The following is a 7,251-nucleotide window of genomic DNA, read 5'->3' on the forward strand; positions in this document are numbered from 1 at the left end:
GCCCTGCTAACCAGAAGACGCCTGAGCCGGCGGAGGGGCATCTCCTCACCACGACGGGGGGGTAGTGGACAGAATGGGTGCAGGGTGAAAGGTGTGGAGGCTTGTTGCTAAGGACTGTCTTAACTCCACTCTCATCGCTATGCAGCAGCAGTACCTGTAGTAAGACTAAAGCTGATTGGATATGTACACTGCTGACTAATGCCACATCGCCATGGAGATATGAGAGTGGAGATGTACCTGTAGTTAGGCTAAAGGTGATTGGGTATGTACACTACTGAGTAATGCTACGTTGGGTACTAATATATAATATTTTTGCAATACTGCGTGTCTCAGGATTATCAGATTCATATGGAGATCTCAGCCACCACTGCTCCACAAAATCATATCCACAAAATCTCTCTCTGTCTCTCTCTCTCTCTCTCTCTCTCTTTGCAACAAGATGATTTTCCTCTTCATACTTACATACTAGGAGGGAAGTGCTTGCATAGATGAGCATAGTTAGTCATCATATATCTTGAAGTGGTATTTTTTTTACATACATCCTCACTGCCTACGCACGACACAAGATAAATAAATGCATAGATGCACGCCACTGTGCCCTGTGCGTCATTTCATCATAGGAAGCAGAAATCCATACCGGGCCAGTTCATTAAAGTGCTCATCAGCACTCATCAGCTCATCAGTGGCTGTACTTTCAGAGCCCGGGCCAAGGACGTGCGGGCGGTTTGTTGTTCTGAATTATAAAAACAATAATCATCGCCGCGGTAACAGCACTAATGGCCTTTAATTGGAATTGATCTGGAGTTTAATGCCCATTAGCGATGTCTGCTCCCTGCGATGCTCCGTCTGCCCCGCTCCCCTGTGAGCAGACCAGCAGACTGGCGGGTTCGTCTGGCCCGGCGCGGTGTGTCTGGAGGCTGCCCTCCCGCAATGCACCCTGGGTAAGACGGTACTGTAAATAGTGAGTTGTGGGGGGACGCAGCCAGGCTTGCAGAGGCTAACTGCGTGAGGGATGGCGCGTGAAGTGAAAGCTGTAATTTTGACAGGTGGCAAGGTGTCGTGTTGTCAGGGTGTGGGGTGGGGGCTGAGGGGTGTGGAGGGATAGGGACCCGTTGCAAAGCCTTGTGTCTCTGGGCTCTCTTTGATTAATGGCTCTAATTAAAAGGTGAAATCAAGCATGTGAAGACGAGGGAGCGCTTTAGGTCGCTGTTTGGTGCTTTTCTCTTCCCGGCGCCTGAATCATCCATCTAAATATGGCCTCTCACTCTTCTCTCTTTCTCTCTCAGTCTCTCTCCCTCTCCCTCTCTCTCTGCCCTCAGCTGGTGGGGTGTGTGGTAGTGCAAGCAGGGACCAGATGCTAGTGGTGTATCTCATAGGCAGGGGTGGGCTACAGCTCTCTTGCTGTCTCCTTTTTTCTCCCTCCCTATCTCTCCCTCTAGCTCTCAGTTTCTCTCTCTCCCTCCCTATCTCTCCCTCTAGCTCTCAGTTTCTCTCTCTCCCTCCCTATCTCTCTCTCTAGCTCTCAGTTTATCTCTCTCCCTCCTTATCTCTCTCTCTCTAGCTCTCAGTTTCTCTCTAAATCTTTCTATGACTCTCTCTCTCTCTCTCCCCCCTTTTTTCCTCGCTTCTTTGCTCCTCTATTCATCTCTCTCGCTCTTTCTGTCTTTTTCACTCTCTCCCTTTCATTACCTCTCTAGTCTCTCCCTCTCTTTCTCTTCGTCCGACTCGCCCTCTTGTTATCCTCACTCATAAACCTCCACCAACCACACCCACCCCCTCTCTCCCTCTTCCCCTGTCTCTCTCACACACACACACACACACACACACACACACACACACACCGGAGGTAGGATTGTTGAGCTTGCAGGAAAGACATCAGACAATCAAGAGTGTGTGTCCAGTTGAGGCTGAGAGATGTGACCAGACTACTTGTGTGTGTGTGTGTGTGTGTGTGTGTGTGTGTGAGTGTGAGTGTGAGTGTGAGTGAGAGACAGAGAGAGAAATTAAGCACGGAGATGAATGCAGAGAATAGGTGCCTCATGCACAGTGTCCTAGCCAATGACGATGCTGCAACAGAACTGTCACAGGATGTGCTTTGGGGAGGGGCTTGGCCCATTGCCTGCAAATGGTGTCTTTCTTAATGGATCCATTTGAATGTTTACTCTGCTTCAGCTTGCCCCCCACCCCTTGACACACACACACACACACACACACACACACACACACACACACACACACACACACACACACACACACACACACACACACACACACAGTAGTGACTAACAAGGCTGGAAAGTCTGGCATTACGGTGTGCAGCTAAACTGGTCCCCTTGGGAGAGGAGCCTTGCCCTGGCCCTGTGTTAGAATGCTTAAGCTGCAAATCCCTTGTTGGTTCCCCATACAGACACATACATACAAACACATACACACACACACACACACACACACACACACACACACACACACACACACACACACACGCACACCTTATTCACTTGAGTACACACACATACACAGACACACGTACATGCATTCACATCTTAAACACACATTGTGCTGCACAAACACACATGCATAAACAAAAACTTTCCAGACAGACACACTTAATTTTACACACACACACACACACATCAAAACAACAACATATATGGCAAGACACACACACACACACACACACACACACACACACACACACACACACACACACACACGCGCGCACATGCTCTGGCAGTCAGGATGGGATCCAGCAGCTGCAGGAGTTTACTTCTGTATTGAGACGCTGTCGGTTTTATCTGTTTCCACTAACTGCTTTTACATGTTGAGGATGAATAATTCACTGCCGCCAATGAGCACAAGACACTTGCTCATTTAAAGGACAGAGCCGACCATGAAATAATAATGACTTGGGAATCTAACAAGGAGCCTTTAATTTCTTTAATTGTGAGCAGCCTAGATGAAGAGTTTTTGCCTTCCCCCCCTCCTGTTTTATGTAGAGAACTGATGACAAACGATTGAGAGAGGTTGTGTATTCTTTTTAATTTTAATGGCTTTGCCATTGTTCAACCCTTCGTCTATCCAGTGTGATTTATTGGCTTGCATGCACGGGTGCCTGGCTAGGCCTGTATTTATGATGCTGCATATGTGTGTGTCGTTAGACAGATAGGCTGATGAATTTGTCTGTTGATGACTGCTGTATCACAAATCATCAGAGTGTTATTGGGTGCTGATGCGGACTGGGCTTCTCCTAGTCTGAGGCTAGTGCTGAACACGGCCCGCAGAGCCCGCATTTTAATTGTGGTCATTTGTAAGATTATTTCAAAAGCCTCCTTCCACCAAGTCAGAGTGGGAGTCCCCTTCATTTGTTTTTTTTGTGTCCTTTTCTTTTCCAGTGGTCCTTGCAGGCCTGCACTTGGTGGTGTGAGCCAGTGTGAGCTATTGCCGTCGAGCTCATTGCTCTCAAAAATCAAAGTTAAATGGGTCATCTATCATCAGAATTTGTGTCTGGACGACTTGTCTGAGCATCGGCGTGATTTATGGTTCGAATTGGAGGAGTCAACCATGCATGTTTCTTAGTTTATCGTTTGATGCTGTCTTCAATTAAATGTCTATAAACAGGATGATGGTTTTACGACATTGTCCATCAATAAAGGTGATCAGGTTTACTTTCTTTTTTTCCATCTTTGCATGGGGATATGTGATTTCCACTCCTTTAATGGCCTCTCACAAGCTGCGTTGGTGGGTTTCTCACCCTCTACACCACCAAATAAAAAGAGCCTGCTGCTAGCCACTCTCATTTGTCATTAACTAAATAGTGTAATTTGATCATTCCCCCGATTCCTGCGTCCCTGTAATTTCATTAGCCGGAGATGTTGATTATTCTTCGCTTGCATCAACAAGCAAAATGCCACCTTAATGATCTGCATTTTGCTTATTATATTTTCACATTATTCCCCGTTTGTTATTATTGCCATCATTTTTCTAAATAAAAATGCTCTCAAAAATTCAATTTTCTGCACATGGGATAGACCTGCCCATGCATGTTTGCTGATTAGGGCGTATGTAAAGGTTATAAGCACAATGTCACCGGGGAATAGAATTCTTTGTCAGGGCCTTGAGGATAAATCAACTGGCGGGGGGTAGGGAAATTTGAGGGGAGAGGGAAATAGAGTGGAGGAGGAAGGGGGTGGGGGGGGAGCGAGACGGATGAGAGGGAGACTGAGAGAGGGAGAAAGGACTTTCATTTTCCATCAGGACATTGAATAATGCCATTTGCCATGTCTCTATGCGTCTGAATTCAGTTGTGAAGCGTCACTCCAGCAGCAGCCTCCCTCTCTGTCCCTGTCACACTCTGCAGTTGAGTGTGCTTCTCCTCCACAGGGGAACGGCCCATCATCCTCGCTTCCCTCCACCCAACCCAATAACGGGGCTCATATATTTGTGTGTTTGTGTATTGGTGTGTGTGGGTTTTTCAGTCAGATATATTTATATAGATATTTATATATCTATACATATAAGTATATTTTTTTGTGTATATGTGTATATATTTGTATTCTCAGGAAATGATATGGCTTTATTGATAGGGCAGTAAACAAATGATGCTTTCTGTGCACAGCGCCTGGCAACCCTGTTTAATGCAAGCGCTTCTGTTTGATTCCTCCCCCCCCCCCCCCCTTCTCCCGAGCTGGGAGTAACTGGCAGCTTTATTGACAAAGGTAGACCCTAGGAGATATGGGAGATATCAAATCGAAGAGCCCAATTACCGAGATGTTCGTCATTACGGTTCGCAGGGCCTTCGCCGGTTCTGGAAAAACTCCCTTTGATTCTTTGTTTAGCGGGATTATGAATCTGTCAAAAAACAAGGCGCTCTCAAACGAGACGGCCTCGCCAAAGAATGTAAACGTGGAGAGAAATATGCAAACACTGCATTGTCTCTGTGTTTTCTTTGCCTCTCCTCTCTTTGTACGGCTCGGGCTGCTTGGCTGTGTGTGTGTAATCTAAGTGCACAAATCACCAGAGGCTGAGGTGCTGTATTATGTATTGAGCTCTTTATAGTGTGCACTGTGTAGTGTACTACTACTACTGTAGGAGGAAGGAGACTCTGAGATGGCTGCCACCAGTGGGTCCGCAGGAGCAAACGTGACACAGGCGACTGGAGAAAAAAATGACACAAGGTGGTTCAGAAATAAATAAAGAAATAAGGAACGAAAGAAATAAGAGGAACTGATTTAATTTTCACCCTTGGTTAAGAAAAATAAAAGTGGGGGTAGGGGGTGCGGGGGAGGGGGGGGGTAGGGGGGCTTGGCATTGGCTGAAGAGGGTGAAATTAATCAGTGTGCCATCTATGACCGAGCCTCAGTTAATCACAGGCTTCAGCCCTTTTTTCCACAAAATGATATATCTGCAGCAAATTACCATATCATGGCAACTTACCCCACCCCCCCCAACCCCTACCTCTACCACAACCCCGGCCTATTTTGTCATTTGAAACAGAACCTTGATTAACAGCATTTTAAGCAGAGCATTCAGAGAGGGCTAGAGATGGGAGAAAACACTATGAATATTAAATGTATTGTGTCGGGATGGGATTTTTTTAGTTTTTTTTTAGTCAAAGTCCCCCAGAGTCTTCCATGTTTGTGAGGAATGCAGACTCCCACGAAAAGCACATCTTGAACACATTTGGCTAGGTGCTTATACATCATGAATGATATGTGATGTGATGTTGAAGGAACTGCACATTTGAAATAATACTTTTAATACCGCGATCACAAGTGAAGGAACCAATCACAATAAGCATAAAGAACGAATAGTAGGGTAGTTGTTGGCTGGTTGTTCACGTCTCTAAGCCCCCCACCCACAAACCACCACCACCACTACCTTTTAACCCCCCCGAATGACAGACTTTTCCATACGGCTTGCATGCAATCACATGAAAGATGAGGACAGGCTCCATCTGCTAAACTGATGAAAAATACAGGTTCTTTTTAGCCTTGATTTACTATCTGCATCACTGCCAAAAAAAACCCGAATCCCAAACCCCACCACCAGCACCACTGACTGCTCTCCCCCCCCCCACTCCCTCAACTATTCATCTCTCTCATTTGCACCAGATTTGGCCCATACTCAGCCCCCCTCTCACGCTCACACACACACACGTGCACGTGCACACACACACACACACACACACACACGCAGAGCCCCACTGTTTCCCTGGTGCATGGTAGGATGGAGGTGATAAGGGAGGAGGTGTCAGGATCAAGAGGTTTAGGGAGAGGGACGGCTTGAATGCTGTGTGTTGGGGAGGGGGCCAGGAAGGTTTGTGGGGGGGATTGTAATGGGGCTGCCTTAAATGTCTATTGTTACGTCTGGATCTCCCCTCTCTCTCCTCTCCTCTCCTCTCTCCTCTTCTCTCCTCTCCTCTCCTCTCCTCTCCTCTCCTCTCCTCTCCTCTCCTCTCCTCTCCTCTGAGGTAGTCGTTGATTTCTGGGATAGCCTTTGCCCTGATCTGATGTAGATCGTTTGGATCGGATGACTCCTGGACCTGCTCGGGTCTTCAGGAGCCTAGCATAGATTTGAGAGTACAGTAGCGTGTTGGTAATCACCATCAGAAATTACATTAAGGAGGGCCAGCTAGTGTGTGTGAGTGTGTGGCTGGGTGTGTTTGTGAGTGTGTGGCTGGGTGTCTTGGTTTCTGTGTGTGTGTAGGCCTTGTCTAAGTCCAGATGTGGCCAGTCTCTCTTGGGTCGTGGCAGGAAGAAGAGCTCTGTGAATCCACAGCCCCTCCATTTCATGGCCCTCAGTTCCCATGTCTGTCTGTGTGTGTGTCTGTGTGTGTGTGTGTGTGTGTGTGTGTCTGTGTCTTCATGTTTTAGTCTGTGCCTGTATGAGTGTGTAGGTGTTTGTGTGTCTGTATGAGTGTGTGTGTCTGTATGTGTGTGTGTGTGTGTGTGTGTGTGTGTGTGTGTGTGTGTGTGTGTGTGTCTGTATGAGTGTTTGTGTGTGTCTGTATGAGTGTGTGTGTGTGTCTGTATGAGTGCTTGTGTGTGTGTGTGTGTGTATGAATCTGTCTCTGTGTGTGAGCACTGTGTCTGAGCTCCGCCGCCTCTATCTTCCTGTGGAGATGGAGAGCAGATGTAGACCCAGGAAGGCCACGGCTCGCCTGTCTGATCTCCTCCCTCCCGTCTCTCTGTCTCTCTCCATTACTGACACACGGAAATGACAGACAGCGCAGCCAGCACAGCACAGCCAGCC

General features: G+C 47.3%; 1 protein-coding gene across 1 annotated transcript in view; it reads left to right on the plus strand.

Moving 5' to 3' along the window:
* The window catches only part of pmfbp1 (polyamine modulated factor 1 binding protein 1), a gene marked incomplete at both ends in the record, with an annotated part of 129,033 nt that overhangs the window by 35,882 nt on the left and 85,900 nt on the right, over positions 1-7,251 (plus strand). The window lies entirely within an intron of this gene.

The sequence above is a fragment of the Sprattus sprattus genome (genome assembly GCF_963457725.1).
Source record: "Sprattus sprattus genome assembly, chromosome: 17".
In the NCBI taxonomy this organism is placed as follows: Eukaryota; Metazoa; Chordata; class Actinopteri; order Clupeiformes; family Clupeidae; genus Sprattus; species Sprattus sprattus.